At 42.7% G+C, this 18,118-nt stretch overlaps 1 protein-coding gene across 1 annotated transcript in view; it reads left to right on the forward strand.

The window, feature by feature from the left end:
* The window catches only part of LOC103553601 (zinc finger protein 850-like), a 74,001-nt gene that overhangs the window by 16,276 nt on the left and 39,607 nt on the right, over window positions 1-18,118 (forward strand). The gene's annotated exons all lie outside the window — the stretch shown is intronic.

Consider the following 18,118-nt stretch of genomic DNA (forward strand, 5'->3'; position numbering starts at 1 on the left):
GAGCGACATTTTTCTGTATGGAGTCATTGTTTCTAAATACTGGAAGGATATTTCCTCATTGTTTTCCTCAGACTGTCTGCGTCACACATAATGTCATGGCCAGAAACACCCTACATGGTTAAGTTTCGTTCGCATTATGACCTTAACGTCCATCGCTTGAGTCCCGGCATTCAGTAATACAGGAAATCTAGCCCCGGTTGGTAGTGTTTGCCAATTCCCCAAGTGTCAGTGCTCCCACCGTGGAAGCGAGATGTGCTCAGAGAAGGAGTGGGAGATTCCACTCGGGTCCGTGGGCTTTGGCGGGAAACCAGCCTTGGCGTGTGCGGGACACTCCCCCAGGCCGGGCAGCAGCTGCGGGAAGGCGGGAAGGCGGGAGGCGGCAGAGGCCTCACACGCGGGTCAGCGGCGAGGGTCCTCCCCGAACGTCGGGGGTCTCGGAGACCCGAGTGGCCTCGCCTTAGCGACGAGGGCTCAGAGCTGACACCTGCGGTTCCGGTGGCGCCTCCGACCCCACCCGGGACCTTGTGAGTGGGTCCCCTCGGACCGCTGTCCGTCTCGCCATTGGCCCCCTTCCCTCCGTCCTCACTGCCGGGTGGTCTCCCAGCGGGGTCCCCTGCCGGGCGTTCCCCGCGCTGTGGGCCGCTTCTCCCGGCGCCCCGACTCCGGGAGGACTCCTGCCTTCCCGCTGGGGCGGCGGCCCCCGCGCCCCCGGAACCCTGGGCAGGCCTTTCCTCCGCGGCGCCACCGCTTCGAGACCCGGGCCGCGTGGGACCCGAGGGGACGCCCGCCCACGGCTCCCTGCGCTGCTGCCCGGGAGGCCCCTGAGGCCGCGGCCCGGCGCCGACCCCGCTCCCGCCCGCCCGGCAGCGCCCCGCCCTCCGCCCCGCGGCCCGGGACGCGCGGAGCCGCCGGTCCCGCCGCTCGGGCGCCCCCTGGCGGCGCGGGGACGTCGGCGGGCGACTCGGCGTCCGAGGTCGGTCGTCGAGGGAGAGACGGCCGTCAGCCGGTGAGCCCCAGACGCAGACGCCCAGAGACCGCTCAGCAGGGAAGATGCCGAGACCCCCGGGTAGCATGTCGTTTGCAAACGACGGGAGATCGAAGTCAGGGGACCTTCGTGAAAGAAGCCCGAGGGGAAACCCCTCCCCTCTAGGGGACCGAGAGCGACCGCCGCCGCCTCCTCAGACGCCGCGAGCGAGGAGAGGAACGAAGCCCGGGCAGTGTTGAGAGCAAACTGACCTTCCCAGAGCTGCGTGCCCACAAAATTACCCTCCATCGGTGCAGGGAGACGGAGCCTCCGTCAGCCAAGCAAAAAGTGAGGGCTTGGTGGCCCGTAAACCTGCCAGCTCGGTCCGTTCGGGGCGCTGTGCCGAAATGCCCCAGGCGGGGTGGCGTGTGAGAGTCAGCGTTGGTTTCTCCCAGCGCTGGAGGCTGGGCAGCCCGGGTCAAGGCGCCAGCCTGGGCGAGTTCTGCGGTGAGGACCCTCTTCCCGGTGCGGAGTCAGCCCTTCTTGTTGCGTCCTCACGTGGGGGGAGGAGCTGGGCGTCTCTGAGGCTCTTCCTAAGAGCACTGGTCCCGTTCACGCGGGCCCCAACCTGGTGCCCTGAGCACCTCCCAAGGGCCCGGTTCCAACACTATCATCTTTAGGAGTCAGGGTTTCAACCTTTTTTTTTTTCTTTTCTTTTGAGGAAGATTAGCCCTGAGCTAACATCTGCCACCAATCTTCCTCTTTTTACTGAGGAAGACTGGCCCTGAGCTAACATCCATACCCATCTTCCTCCACTTTATATGTGGGACGCTTGCCGCAGCTTGGCTTGCCAAGCGGTGCCGTGTCCTCGCCAAGCGGTGCCGTGTCCTCACCGGGGATCCCAACCAGCAAACCCGGGCGGCGGAAATGGTACATGGGCATTTAACCGCTGCGCCACCAGGCCGGCCCCTCAACATAAGAATTTTGGGGAGACACAAACATTCAGACCATAGCGCCTGCCTTGCAGGAAATTTTAAAAATACTTGTGTAGAGACAAGGAAAATGATCTGGGTCAGAAACTGGGATCTACACAAAGAAAGAAAGAGCATCCAAGAAGGAATAAGTGAAGGTAAAATAAAAAGTATTTTTCTTATTCTTAATTGATCTAACAGAGAACACTTTGTTCAAAATAGTAATACCAACAATGTATTCTATCTGCATATCTTATGTGTATGTGTGTGTATATATGCTTATTATGCTTTTACATAAGTAGGATGAATGACCTCAATGGTACAAGTGACTGGAGCGAGGAATTGGGGTAATTTTGTTAGTATAAGGTACTCACACTACCCAGGAGGTGGTATAGTGTTATTTCAAAGTGGACTTGGATTAGTTGTCCGTGCTGATTTCAAACTCTAGGGCAACAACTTAAAAAAAGAAGTATAACTGATATGCTAAGAAATGAGAGAAATGCAATCCTATAAAATGCTCAGTTAAAAATCACACAAACCAGGAAAAGAGTGGAAGACAAAAATTGGAACAAAGTAGAAATTAGTAACAAATATGGTAGATATTACTCCAACTATATCAATAATCTCTTTGAATGGCAAAAGACTAATTTGTAGACCAATTCAAAGAAATTTTCAGAGTGGTCAAAAACCAAGATCCTGCTATAGGTCGTTTAGGGAAATTGTGGGATAATATATTTGCAGTGTTTTAAGCCTCTAAGTTTGCAGTAATTTGTTACAGGGGCAATAGATAATGAACAGAGGGACAAACATGGAAAGAAATGAAACAATTGAGAAAGACAAGGTTAGGGCACATCAGCGAGTGCTCATTTCTTTATGAAGGTTCTGAATGTGAGTGACCCGTGGGGTCAGTGTGGGTAAGGAAACTGCTTTATCTGCTATGGCTTCATTGCTTAACAGCATCCGTTAACTGTCATCAGGCAAAAGTATAATTTTATATTGATGTTTCCTCCTAAAATTATTCAGGATGATTGGGTTACAAATGACCTCAGGACACAGGGGCCAAAAGTTAGTTGGTGACCTATTTAGCCAATTGGAAAGCATTCGAGTCCTTCTGGTTTACCAAAACCCACCCTTGACCTGATCGTGAAGGGTCTGTGAATGGAGGTATGGGAAGGGTAGGGCCTCCTCACTGTCTATTACATGAACTTAAGCCCAATAACTATTCACAGAGTGCATGCAAGTTTATAAATATGAAATCATACTCTAAGAATAATATGACAGTATGAAATTGAACAAGCTTTTAAATGTCATCATTGGCCTAGAAACAGACACATAGATCAGTGGAACAGAATAGAGAGCCCAGAAATAAACCCATGCATATATAGTGAATTTCTTTTTGACAAAAAAGCCATGAATACACAATGGGGAAAGGATAGTCTCTTCAATAAGTGGTGTTGGGAAAACTGGACACCTATCTTACACCATAAGCAAAAATCAACTCAAAATGGATGAAAGACTTGAATGTAAGACCTGAAACCATCAAACTCCTAGAAGAAAATAGGGGTAAGCTCCTTGCCATTGGTCTTGGTGATGGTTTGGTTTTTTTAATTTGATGCCAAAAGCAAAAGTAAACAAGTGGGACTACATCAAACTAAAAAGCTTCTGCACAGCAAAGGAAACCGGCAACAAAATGAAAAGAGAACCTACCGAATGGGAGAAAAAATTTGCAAATTAAATACCTCATAAGAGGTTAATATCCAAAATGTATAAAGAACTCATACAACTCAATAAGAAAAAAAAGTTAATTAAAAAGTGGGGACGGGCCAGCCTGGTGGCGCAGCAGTTAAGTTTGCGTGTTCCACTTTGGCGGCCCAGGGTTCACAGGTTCGTATCCCTCGTGCGGACCTATGCACCGCTTATCAAGCCATGCTGTGGTAGACGTCCCACATAAAATAGAGAAAGATGGTCACGGATGTTAGCTCAGGGCCAGTCTTCCTCAGCAAAAAGAGGAGGATTGGCAGCAGATGTTAGCTTAGAGCTGATCTTCCTCAAAAAAAAAATTCCATGCTACACAGCAATTCCAATTATGGGTATAATTCCAAAGGAAATGAACACAGGACATCGAGGCAGTATCAGCACTTCCATGTTCCTTGCAACATTATCCACAAAACCAAGATATGGAAACAACCTAAGTACCCGTCAGTGGATGAATGGATAAAGAAGACACTGTGCATAAATATGTACAACACAATATTATGCAGCCATGAGAAAGAAGGAAAGCTTGCCACTTGTGACAACATTGATGGATCTTGAGGACATTATGCTAAGTGAAATAAGTCACACAGAAAGACAAATACTACATGGTATCACTTATACATAGATTCTTTTTTAAAAAAAGTCAAAGTCATACTCATAGAAACAGAGTAGAAATTGGTTCCTTGGGGCTGGTGGATAGGAGAAAGGGCACAAACTCTCAGCTATAACAGGAACAAGGTCGGAGGATCTAATGTAAGACGCAGTGAGAATAGTTGATAACACTGTATTGTAAAATGGAAATTTGCTAAGGGAATAGAACTTAAATGTTTTCACACACAAAAGATAAATAGGTGATGGATGTGTTAATTAACTTGTTCTGGGAATCCTTTTATGATGTACACAGGTATCAAATCACCAGCATACCATGTACACTCTAATATCTTACAATTTTATGTCAATTTAACCCAATAAAGCTGAGATTAGAAAATAAAATAAAATAAAAATTTTAATGTAAATAAAATAAAAACAAAAAAGTCAACCCCCCCAACATGCCTTTCTTGATCAAACTAACAAATATCAAATCTATTTGATACTTCCTATTTTTAAATAATCTGCAAGAGAAAACTCCAGACCCTGATGGACTTACAGAAAGAGTTCCTGAATCATTCAGTGAAAGGATGTATCCAAACTTATTCAGAATCTTTCAGAAATTCCTATTCCCCAGCTCATTTTATGGTGCTAGAATAGTGTTGTTCTAAAACTTGTTAATTAAATTCAGGTATGCTTACAGAATGTAATACAAGTTGAAAACATCTCAGGAATTCAAAAATGTTTTATTATTGGAAAGTACATTAAGAGAATTCAGCATATTAAGGGATTGTAAACATCATGTGATTATCTTAATGCAGAAAAAATAAAATACAAATCCATTCACTTTAGAAACACCACACTATGCATAGGAATATATACCCTTAATTAGTTGAAATTTATCAATGAAAGCACTACAATAAACCTAAATTTTAGTGAGAAAATATCAGAAATTTTAGCTTTCAAATTAGCAACCAAACAAGTTTGTTATTATTAGTGTTTAAATTAAATATCATGCCAGACATTCTCGCTGGGGCTATGACACAGACAAAAAAGAATTAAAATAATACAAATACCATTTACAGACATATAATTTCTCTCAAATTGTATGATTATCTACATAGAAAATTTTCAAAAACTAACATGTTGTAAATATCTGGTGCACTTATGACAGTTCATCAAGATTGCCGCATATGAAACTAGTATCCCAAAATAAATCACTTCCACAAATGAGAATCATAAGGCCAAAAAGGAAATTCTAAAAAATTATTTAACTTATCACCAAAATAAATACTCATACCCAAAAAATTAACAAAATGTTTGTGTGGTGGAGACTGCAAATTTTCTGCTAACGTTGCTTCTCCCCTTCCTGGGCCTGAGCCTGCCCGCTCACATTCCCATCTTTCCTTCTGGCTGAGTCGTGAGATTTCCACTGTGGGTGGAGTAGAATCAAAGGGAACGTGCCTCTACCCATCCCTGGATCTCAGGGTGTTGGCCTGGCCTCCCCCACACTCTCAGCTGAGAGCCATCTGACACGCTGCCCAGCACCCTGCCCCAGAGTCCAGCCGAGCAGCAGCACCAAAATGCCCGTCAAGCGAGTGCCCTGTCTTGAAAGTGGATTCTTTATCAGCCATCAGTCTTTCCCAGCTCATGCCACTTGGACTGGCCAGAGTCATCCCAAGGCAACATCTGCAAAACACAGGAAATCCTCATTATTGGTAAACACAGAGCCAGTGAAAATTGTCACTGAACCAAGGGGTTGGGGACTCCTGTCCAGGATTAGCAATCACTAGTTCTGTGTCCTGATGTGCACAGATCACTGTTGTCGTCTAGTGTCTCCATATATGTGACTAGGAACTGGCCAACGCATAGTATTTAACCATTGATTCATTTCTTGAATAAATGTGATCACTGCCTGGCAGCTTTATTCTATACTAGTCAAATCTGGACACACACCCAATTTTCTGAAATACATAAATGGATAAACAAAATGTGTTATGTCCAGAGAACAAGATACTACTCAGCAACAATAAGCAGTTAACTATTGCTAAATGCCACAGAATGGAGGAATCTCAGGAACATCATGCTGAGTAAAATAAGCCAAACACACGGTATGTATTCCATGTATATAGCATGTTTGAAAAGGTAACAGAAACCTATTGACAGAAATCAAATCAGTGGTCATCTGGGCTGGGGGAGACTGACAGCAGCGGGATACGAGGAATGTTGAGGGAGACGGGAAGGTTCTGTGTTTTGATTATGGTGGTGGCTGCGCAAGTGCAAACATTTATCGCAACTCAATGAACTGTGTGCTTCAAATGGGTGCACTTTATTGTTTCTAAATCTTGCTTCAATGAAGTGGGAGAAAACTCTTAGTTTGTTTAAATGGTCACTAGGATTACCAGCCCAACCCTTTCATTGTCCAAAATAGGACTCAGTCACGGAGAGGGCTACCTCTGTGTGGGAGAGAGGGGAAGGGACTTGCCCAAGGTCACACAAATTGGAAGTGTCAGGCCTGAGACCAGAATGCAGATCTCTTGACACCCAAGCAGGGTTTCTCTCACACTTCTGCCTCCCAGGTGAAGGCCGTGTCTGCCTTCCCTGAGCAAACATGGGCACATCCTCCAAAGACAGGCCCTGGGTCAGGGGCCACAGGGCACGGTTCACTCTCACCTCCAGATGACCATAATGCCTGATCTGCTGGTTGGCTTGTCCAGTAGTTTGCATCGTGAGGATAAGCTCGGCCTTGCAGGGCGGGGACAGGAGGAGAGTCGTCCCCCAGGGCTGGTCTCTGCAGGAGCTGAGAGACAGAGACTCCTGAATGTCTTCAAGGATGTTGAGGTCTAAGGGGCACTGAAAAAGAGTCAGGAGAGTTCTGATGTCTTCATTTCTCCAAGTTAGAATTTTTATTTGCTTTTGAATTCTCAAGGAGAGAACCTCACCTGTCAGGTAAGTTCTCCATTTTCTATGAGTGCCATGACAGGTCCCCAGAGGGAAAATTTAGTCTGTTAAAGGACTTACAAAGAAGACAGTGGGATGTCCACTTGTCCTTGGAGGAGGCTAGGAATTAGGTGGGTGAAAAAGATTCTTTACTTTTGCAGTTGTCTATTGTTGCGTGAAAACATGACACCAAACATAGGTGCAAACAATGCATTAACTCCCACATTTTTGGAGTCAGAAAATCGAACAGGGCTCAGCTGGGTGAGTCTACTCTTCCATGTGGCATAATGGTAATCACTTGGCGATACTCAGGTGCTGTGTGAGTTCATTTAGAGTGTCTGGGATGACTTCACTCACGTTGCTGTGCCTTCTTATAGATGGCTGGAAGGCTGGGACCAGCAGGAACTTTCAACCAGGGCGCTTACACATGGGTAGACTTCTTACATGGCAGCCTAGGGTGTACCAAGAGACCCATGTAGAGGTTGCAAACTATTTGTATCTTGTTCTCAGAAATTTAAAAGGAAATTACATCCACCAATTCTTATGGTCAAGCAAGTCATCGAGTTTCAGGGTGAGATGAAATAGACTCACTTTTCAATGGGAGGAATAGCAAAGAATTTGCTGTCTTCCTTCATATACCACAAACACCTCCTGGGAGCTCTGTAGCAACAGGGACGCTGTGATTCATGGCCCAAGGACCAGTTGAGTAGGAAGACCAAAGTAATCATAACATGGTGCTGCACTAAATGATGGAGATTGGAATGTTATGGGGAAATTGAGGGCAGAGCAAGACTTAGCTAAGCCTTTGTTACTGAGCTCTAAGGGACTGGTGACCCCCAATGGGGTCCTTTTGCCTGGAGCCACTCTGCCAATAGAACAAGACTGGGTTCAGAATAGCAGAGTGGAAACTGTATTCATTGATCAATGAATGGAGGCAGAGTTTGTGCTCTAAAATACCTTCTCCCTGAAGGGAAGGTGAGCAGGGTTCTTATGGATTTGAAGGGGAGGGGTGTCCATGTCATCGCTCAGGGTTTGAGGGCTTTTGGGACATGCACAGATCTTCTCTTCTCGTACAAGGCACCTTTTGCACACATTTCCTTTTGTGCAAAGCACCCCATCGCCATCTTGGACCTTTCTGCTTTGGTCTGGTTCTGCTGCTTGGCCATCTGTCATTGTTCTGTCTTGGTTCCTGTAAGCAAACACAACTTAAAAACAAAGCATTAGACATGGAAAATGTTTTAGGGACTTCCCTGGGTGACAAAATCCCTCCTCTATGTCCTGCTCCTCATTCTTGAGGGGCAATGGATAAAGTTCTGTCTTCCATAACTACTTCCAGCTGACCAGGGCATCATCATAGGGGCCCATAGAGGAGCAGAACTTATCCCCAGCTACTTTTAAATATGTTTGGTTGTCATCCGGTTAGACTCCCAACCTCTCATAACCCTGCTTAATACCATTAGGAATTTAATTAGTCTTTTGCTAGGAAAGGAAACCAGACAGTTTAGAATACAAGGCCCAAAGAATAGAAGAAGCAGAATAGCCCCCAAAAAGTGATAGAAACCAAGTCAGGCTGGGGAGAGACTATTTAACCCCATTCCAGAGCTGTTTTGTTAGGTCTGGTTGGCCTTTTTCATTTAACCAATTAGTCTCTTTTTGTAGCCTGATGACACTGTAGATATAGGTACTCCAGGGGGAGCACAAATCAGAGTGAAGATTAGTTATGAGAGATGACAGAAAAGGAGTCCCAGCACCTCCATGAGAGTGGGATGCCAGCCCAACAAGGACTTATCTTTGTGTCTCCAGAATAAGAGCTTCAGGTCTTCACAACTTGAAGGACCCACAACTAAAATATATAACTATATACTGAGGGGATTTGGGGGAGAAAAAGCAGGGGGGGGGAAGTTTTCCTTAGATTTCTGGACAAGGGTGCTTTCATAGCAGTCTGCATCTCCAAAAGCTTCTTGTCCCATTTGTTTTTCTTTCAGTCTTAGGAATCTGGGATAGTCTAGATAATAGCTCCCAGAGAGGTCACAAATTTTTGAGATTATCAGGGGAGATTAGTTACTTATCAAAGGACTGACACGCCCATCCAGTTACATTATCCTTAATTTGCTTCTTTCCCTCTGGGTACTTAGTTTTATCTTAATTTAGGGAAGAAGGCCTAAAAAAATTCCTATCAGGTATTACATATCACCTTCTGATTTGGCCAAACTTCTGATCATAAGTTACCAAATCTTGTCAAGTTTCAGTGGGAACAAATAGTAATTATTCCTGACAGCACTAAACAGTTCCATTAATTTTTTTATTTTGTTTTCCCTTGACTTTTTTAGGGTAGCAGTTTCCCAGAAAATCTCTCTGAGTCTTGTTAACCCTGGGAGGGGCTCATATTGGGTCCTCCCTCAAAGGTAGATTACGAGGGTATTTGTAAAGCCATGACTTAAAAAGTATACTTCTTGACTGATGTTGCATAATTGGAACATTCCTTCTAACAGCTAGTGTACAAGTTTTGGAGGCTGAAAGAAGCCCCAAAGTGGCCACTGTAATTTTAAATTATCCTGGGTTATCTTGATCCAAAGATTCTTTTCTTTCTACAGTAAGGATCCTTTTTATAGCTGTTTTTGGAATCAATTTGGCCACTTAAAGTGAGATGTCCTTTACCATGCTTAATTAACATTGCCTGAAGGCTGGATTTATATGCCCTCACAAAATCAAGCAAAGGAAATGTTTCCCAGTGAGACACAATATTTATCCCCACAATATAATTTAAAATACAATCAGGCATAAGACATGTAATTACTTTTATATAAAACCTGTAATTCCCAGCTGGTCCTGTTGGAAGAAGATTAGTGCAAAGACAAAAACAAAACAAAAACCCTGAACAACTGTTGTTACCTCCTTCTGTTGCTGCCTCAAAACGTCCCACTTAGATGTCTTGGCCATGAGGGTTGGGCACCCCCAAGTGTGACCTGGGTTGATCAGGCATCCCTGATCCCATGCCTAGTCTGTCCCTCATGGACTGGTACCTGTCCTTTGGAGAGGGGCTCCCTTAAGGGACCGACAAAACCGTTCCCTCCTCAGTCCTTTTCTGGGCTCCCTCAGTCCATTCCTAGGGAGAAGGCACTCTTGTGCCTCAGTCCTGCCTGCATGCACACCTCCTGTTCTGATGCTAAACCAAAGGGAAACTTTATGTTGGCTTGTAAGAGATCCCCCTTGACTCAAACCAAGCAGCAGAAGACAAAAGTCTAAGTGCAGCAGCAGGTGCTGGTTTAGTAAAAGTCCGTGGGGAGAGATCAGTGGACAAGCACCAGGCAGGACAGTCCTGGTTTCTCTCCCATTCATGAGCCTCCAACAAGGTAGGTGAGTCAGCCCAGTATGTGCTTCCGTAGCCCATTGCTTCACCCGCTGAGAGCTGAGAGGCCAGAATCAAGGAGAGGAGCCAGCAACTATTCCATTCTCTTAGGGGTTACGATATTTTGTTACCAAGCCCTAAGGGACAGGTGACTAAAAGTGGGTCCTTTTGCCCAGCGGTGCTCTCACCAATAGAAGGAACTGGGGTTCAGAATAGCAGAGCAGAAACTTTATTCATTGATTAATGAATAGAGGAGGCAGAGCTCATGCTCTAAAACATGTCCCCAAAAGGAAGATTAGCAGGGTTCTTATGGGATGTGAAGGGGAAAGGGTCTCCACATCATTGCTCGGGGTGAGGGGTGGGGGCATTTGGGGCATGCACAGATCTTCCCTTCTTGCACATGGCACCTTCTGCACACATTTCCTTTTGCACACAGTACCCCATCACCATCTTGGACCTTTCTGGTTTGAACTGGTTCTGCCATTTGGCTATCTGGCATTGTTCTGCCTTGGTTACTATAAGTAAGCACAACTTAAAAACAAAGTGTTACACGTGAAAAATGTTTTAGGGACTTCCCTGGGTGACACCTTGGGTAATAGAGAAGAGTTCTCAGCCGTAACCTGGAGGAGAGGTGAGATGTCCTCAGGGGAGAATCGAGGGCAGGTCCCGTTTCATCACACTTGCCTCTTTCTCCAGCATGTGAGGTCCATAGGAGCAAAGGTTCTGAGTCTGTCCTCTCCACAACTGCAGCCACAGAACTTCACATGGGGTGTCATTTGTTCACTAAGAGTTAATGGGAAGAGATGAGCAGATATGAAAATGCAGGCAAGTGCAAATATATAGTGTCAAGAGATTTTCACATATTGAAATATATGGGGTAACTATTCGGGTTCAAAACTGATTCTGCTTGAAATGAAAAGCCTGCCTTAAGGCCTATCAAATGTACATTGTACATCTGCTTTAACCAATAAAGTAAAGAACGCACTCTCTTACTTATCTTAAGTATCCTTCCCCTCCTACGCTAGTATAGGTAATGGCTATTGGTAACGCCCTTATTAGTCCCTTTCCTGACATCAGGACCATGTTCACTTGCTAATTTGCAACTGAATGCCACTTTGAAACTTTGATAAAAATGTGTCCTGGGTGTGTTTAATATATGTTCTTTGTTCTAAAAAGATATGACTGTACTGAAAACCATGCTTCTCTGGAATGCTTTCTTCCTTTCTGGAAAAGCCCTTCCTGGGTCATAATCCTCACTCTGGCTCACCTTATTTCTCTTATCTATAGAGTGGTTATTGGTAATTTTGCATTGACACTTCTTGGTGTAGTGTGGCAGTATTTCAGAGAAACCCATCGGAGACCAGCTGGAATCTACTTTGAACCGGTGTTTGGTACCACACAGGCCCTTTGAGCTCCTCTGGCTTCCTGACAGTCTTCAGGTGCCCCTGGTGAGTTGTTCTGAAACCTGGAGCTCCTTGTTTAAGTCATAGGTCCCGACTTTTACTTGAGCTGTTTCAAGTCTTTTAAGACTAGGTGTCTTAAGGGGGTACGAGTGTTACTGCCTACAACATAGGTTCTTTACCCTCCACACAAAAGGGGCCAAATAAAAACTGGAACACCAGGCGTATGGCAAGGAAAGGGTTTTTATTTGGGGTGATATCAGCTGGGAGACGAGAGTGAGCCCTCAAATTTGTCTTGTTTCATCTTGTCTCCCTGAAAGAGGGGAGGCAAGAGGTTTTAAAGGTTTGTGAGGAATGTGGCTGTTTGTAGAGAGGTGGGGAGAGTCAGTGGCCTTGCTGGCTGGAGCTTTCCCACCAGCCTGCATTCGGCTTTGGGATGCTGTTTGTGGGAGGAGGAGAGGATGATAAGGAATCCAGGTGGGCAACCTTGGCTGTTTGTCTCCATGGCAGATAGTGGTTTCTGGAAGCAGGGAACCAGGGAGTAAGCAGGGAAAGAGTGCTTTGGTTCTAACCTCATACATGGTGGGTTTAATGTAGGGGAACTGATATTGAGGCCAGCATCACCAGTACACTTCCTAGTTAAGAGAAACCTAGCGGTAATTTCTTAGGCCTGGGAGCCTAGGGGGAACTTTGAAGTGAATGGGTCAGGCTGACCATTAATTTGGCTTCAAACTGGAAAGAATTGTGTCTATAAACTCTGAGAAGATTGTTTAATAGCAAAATGAGAGACTGAAAACTCATTCAACTCCAAAGAGAAGAGACATCAGCTCCTCCCAGCCATAGCACATCCTCAGGTGACTGAGAACCTAGTGGAAGTGTCTAAGGTTGAGCCTTGAGATGTACAGCAGTCCTATAGGGAATTCCATCATGATTGTTCACTTTAAGTAATCAGTTGCTCCTCTGGGGTGTGCATCTGAGGGTTGGTGGTCCACTGCTCTGAGCCCCCAGAGTAGTTTTAGACTGCTGGCAGGAGGAATCAAGACAAGTAAGAGAATGCTCACAACTTTTTTAGGGAGTGATACTCCCAAGCAGCACACTTCTGCTCCACTACACTGTCCTTAGAAATTGTTCAGACTTTGTAGTAAAATGAAACTTAAAGAAAGTGGGAAATCAAGCTTCTAAAAGCCAACCAATTCCTGAATGGGCAGCCTCCCCTTGGAACTCTGGCTGGCTTCATATATAATACATATGGTGGAGTGGATACTTGCAAGTGCTTAACAAAGTGGGGATAGCTATAAATGATTGGATCTTTGAATCAAGATAACCCAGGATAATTTAAAATTGCAGTGGCCACTCTGGGGCTCCTTTGAGCCTCCAAGACATGTACATTGGCTATTAGAAGGAATGTTCTAATTAGATAAGATCTTTTAAGAAGTACACTTATTAAATCATGGCTTTATGAACACTTCTGTAATCTACCTTCAGAGGAGGACCCAATATGAGCCCCTCCCACGGTTAACAAGACTCTGAAACTTACAATGATAGCTGATTTTGTCTAATGCCTCATGATGTTTTTGTAGGCAATCTAAACATAATTATTGGAAACAAGTAGACTAAATAGATGTGAAAAGACATAAGTTTTTGGATGAAGCTTTTAACAATAATTCTGTGTTATGGTGTATGTACATAAAAGAATTTCAAAACTTTTGGTGACTTCAAACCTTAGAGTTTTGTTAAATTAAGTTAAATGATAGAAATTTATTGAATATCTAGGTCATTTCCACATAGGATAAAATATTAGACATTAATTACTAAATATAGATTTACCTACTTTTGGCTTCTTGTTACAGAGAAACTAAAAAATTTCAGGGTCTATTAGTAAACATGTCTTGTATTTTATTAAAAGATTGTACTATGAAGTAGCATTTTTCTAGAAATTATAAAAAGTATTTATAAATTTGCCAAGCCACAGAATGCTAAGGTAAAGACAGTTTATAATTGCTTACTTCTTAGTTTTTACTAAAAATTAAGGTCTTAAGGGTTAAGAAGTCTAATTAATATACGTGATTAAAACTACTAAAAATTAGTAATGAAAACATCTTTGTACTCCAGAAAAGTAAGATGTAGGTTTTTGGTAAGGAAGGTATAAGGAAAGGAAATATGTTTGTTTGTCTTGTTAAGAAATATAAATTTGTCCTAAAGTACTAGGAAAAACAAAAGAAGGCATGGGACAAATTCTGAATGTACAAAGAAAGTTATAGAAAGTTTGTGAAAAAGGAACCTTGACAAAAGAGTTTTATGCATGACCAAGCTGGCTAAGATTGGAACAAATTTAAGTAAGTAAATAAGTTTTAATATCAGAAATAAGCTGGTGGCTGGTGCAAAATTAGAATTTGATTTTCTCTTTCTTAAAAGGATAATTTTCCTGGACTTTTAGGCTGCTCTTGATAAAGAGATTATAAAAGGTTTTCTTTACTTTTGAGTGAGTCTCACTTTGGTTAAATGGATAACTAAGCATTGTTTCACAGTGACCATGATTTCACAGTGACTCAAGATCAGCAAACACTTGATCTTGTTTGACCAAATGTTTTAAAACCTTTTGATATTTTTGGCAAGCTCCCCAAAATTCAAATCCTAAATGAAGTCTTTCTTTTGACTTGAAAATTTCTCTGAGAATTTTCAGAGTGCCCTTGGGACTTCTCAAAGAAATTTGTTCTCTCTTCCTATAAAGAGGGAGATACTAAACTAATTAGACTTGTTTGGTATACTAAATTGTATGGGAAGCATTGTCAAGTAAATGATGATAAACCTTCTTAGGTTATATGGTGTAGGTAAATATTATTCACCATCTTAATCCTGCTGCCTTGCTTCCAGCACCAGAGGAGGAAAACGACCTTGACTGCATTCTATTATCTAATTTGGTCTACAGATGGATTTTACTTAAAGAATAAGCAAGGACATTAAAAATCTGGATATGCTGTCCAGCCTCGAGAATGCCCACTACTTTCTATTAACTCTGCTAACCCAGTGAAAGATTTCTTTCTTTCATAGGCTCAAGAAATCACCATGGAAGAAGAGAAACAAGGGTGGCAATAAAAAGGAGGGAATTTTTGACGTTACCACGCAGATGTGGTTTGGGCCTGATAACAAACTATAGTACCTATTGGAGCACAATTGCCACTGCTCCAGTATAATACATCAATTAACCCATTGGGCACATTAAAAAGATGATTTTATGGGGAAAACAATAAATTTGGAAACTTTCTCCTATAGTGGCCCAAAGCATGTGCTTGTTGTACTATGTGTCCTAAATATAATCCCAGGAAAATACGTGTCACAAGGTCACTTTCTCCTTCCTAAGGGACCCTTTGAGGTATGTTGATTGAACTTCGTCCAAATTCCACTATCTCAAGTATATAAATATCTTAGTAATGATCTGTGTGTTCTCACATTGGGTTGAGGCCTTTCCTTGTGGAAGAGCAATGGTTTTAGTAGTAGGTAAATTATTAGAAAGGATAATTCCTGCTTAGGGAATTCCTGCTGAGTTACACAGTAACTGGAGAACTCATTTTACTGGACAAATAATTAAATATATTTGTGACATTTGGCCTATAATGCAAGATTTTAACTAATGGGAGAATCAACCCAATTGGCCAAGATTTCAGAAGCTCTAATCTCTCATGGCCAAATGAGAATACTCATGCTAGTACTTCTCAATCTTAGATCTACACGTTTTGGTAAATATTGACTGTCTCCTTTTGAAATAATAACAGGATGGCCTATGCAATGAGATGAGGAAATGTATGAACCAACTTTGCTTAAGGGAGATATATTACATTGTTGCCAGGGTCTAATTGAGGTGCTTAAGAGAAATGAAAGGTTGGTAGGTGCTTTCTTTCACAAAGAGCTCCTTGGAGACAAAGATCTTAAGGATCATGGACTACAAACTGGAGAATTTGTTTATTGGAAGAGGCACCAGATAAAAGACTCTCTGCAGCCCCAGTGGAAAGAACCATGACAGGTACTTTTAACCAATCCGTGCACTGCAAAATTAAAGAACTTAGACTCATGGATTCACATTTCTCATTAAAGAAGTCTCCACCTGAGTGGATTTTAACTCCTGTTTCTGACACTTGACTTCAATTGACCAAGAAAAATACCTCCAAATCAGGAGAAGAAGACAGCATCTGTTGTAGACAGCTGTCCCAAGACTCTGTACCAGGCCTGTATTCCCAAGCTTTTATCTCTTCATTTAAACCCTTGTAATGCTTAGCTTATTTTGTCCATTTAAGGCTTTCACAATACTATCATACTTAAAGCAAGTGATTGGTTTGGAACAGACTGGTCTTGAAGGCCAGTGGTTAGGTGGAACAAACCTCTGGCCTTGGCTACCACCCAGATGGCTAGAACACTGCAAGCTGGGTTTCCCTTGGATGCAGGGAAGGATTCATCCTGAACTAATAACTATTGCCAATCTTCCACTCCTTAAGGCCAGATGGGCTTGTTCAGTGTCCCACTGGGACCACCACCTAGCGGCTATACTTGTTCCTTCCTTGGGGCTAGATGTCACATCATGTATGGAAGCCCTGACTAAATTTACCCAATAAGCCCTTAATGATAGTCAAGCAGGAATAGCCTTATTGAATACTGACATATCATGATGAGAAAGTCTGTCCTTCAAAATAGAATGGCTTTAGATGTATTAACTGCATCCCAAGATGGTACATGTGCAATCATTCAAACTGAATGTTGTGTTGTTATATCTGATGACTCCTCCAATGAGTCATCTCTGCTAAAGCACATAAAAGGTAGATGAATGCCCTAAGCAACCCTACACCTAGTCTTGATTTGTTTAGTTGGCTCCCTTCTGGTATTGACTCTCTTTTGTGATCTGGATTGCAATCCCTATTTCTATGATTACTTGGATTTCTTGTATTAGTCATAATATTCAAAATAATTAGTTTAGTTTTGTTTTTTTTTTTTACTTAGTGTTATAAGACTGGCATGCAGGCTAGGGTAATGATTGCTCAGTGACTTGAGATGGTCAATTGATCTTGCAACCCTGGATGAATTTCCTTTTCTGATTAAGACTACATCTAAGACTTCATATTCAAGCTAATAATTTCAAGTGTTGAATTATCTCTTCTATGATTGTTATAAACAATTTAACTATAGGAAGTTACATAAAAGCATATGTACAATGTATGTGCAATAATCTAAATAATTGACAAATTATATAACCTATGAAATGCTTCCCCTGTTAATATATCCCTCTATGCCTGTGCACTATATCCTACTATTTCCCCGTCAACATGATAACTGGACAAATCAATGAAATAAAATCCTAGCATTGAGAGACATGATGGACCAGGACAGGCAGCAACCACCCTAGCACCAAGGGACAATGTTTTGCTTATCAACACTTTCTAGCCAAAGATTATTGATCAAAAGGGGAAATGTCAAGAGATTTCCACATATTGAGGTATATGGGGTAGTTATTCAGTTTCAAAACTGATTTGGCTTGAACTAAAAAGCCTGATTTAAGGCCTATCAAACATACATTGTACATCTGCTTTAACCATTGAAGAATTCACTGTCTTAAGACAAGAATGCATATTTCCCCTCCTGTGCTAGTATAGGTAACAACTATCGGTAACTCCCTTATTAGTCCCTTTCCTGATATCAGGGTCATGTTGACCTACTAATTTGCAACTGAATACCTCTTTGAAGCTTCAATGAAAATGTATTCTGGGTGTGTTAAATGTATGTTTTTTTGTTCTAAAAAGATATAAGACTGTACTGAAAACCATGCTTCTCCAGAACACTTTCCTCCTTTCTGGAAAAGGCCTTCCCAGGTTGTAATCCTCACTCCAGCTCAAGTAAAATTCACCTTATTTCTCCTATCTCTAGAATGGTTATTGGTTATTTTGTGTCAACAATAGAATATTCAAAGAAGGCGAGGAGACATAGGAGGCTGAGGTTTCTGTGAATGGAGAGGGTTGATAAGCGGTGAGGCTGCAGAAGCTTAACACCATGTCTCACCAGTTAAAAAATGAATAAAATAACACTCACTCATAACACTTTCTATTGAAGGTAAGAGGTTCATAATATGATATGACTGTTAAATAGGACACTATACAACTACCTACTA

Source organism: Equus przewalskii, chromosome 9 (genome assembly GCF_037783145.1).
Source record: "Equus przewalskii isolate Varuska chromosome 9, EquPr2, whole genome shotgun sequence".
NCBI classification, from domain to species: Eukaryota; Metazoa; Chordata; class Mammalia; order Perissodactyla; family Equidae; genus Equus; species Equus przewalskii.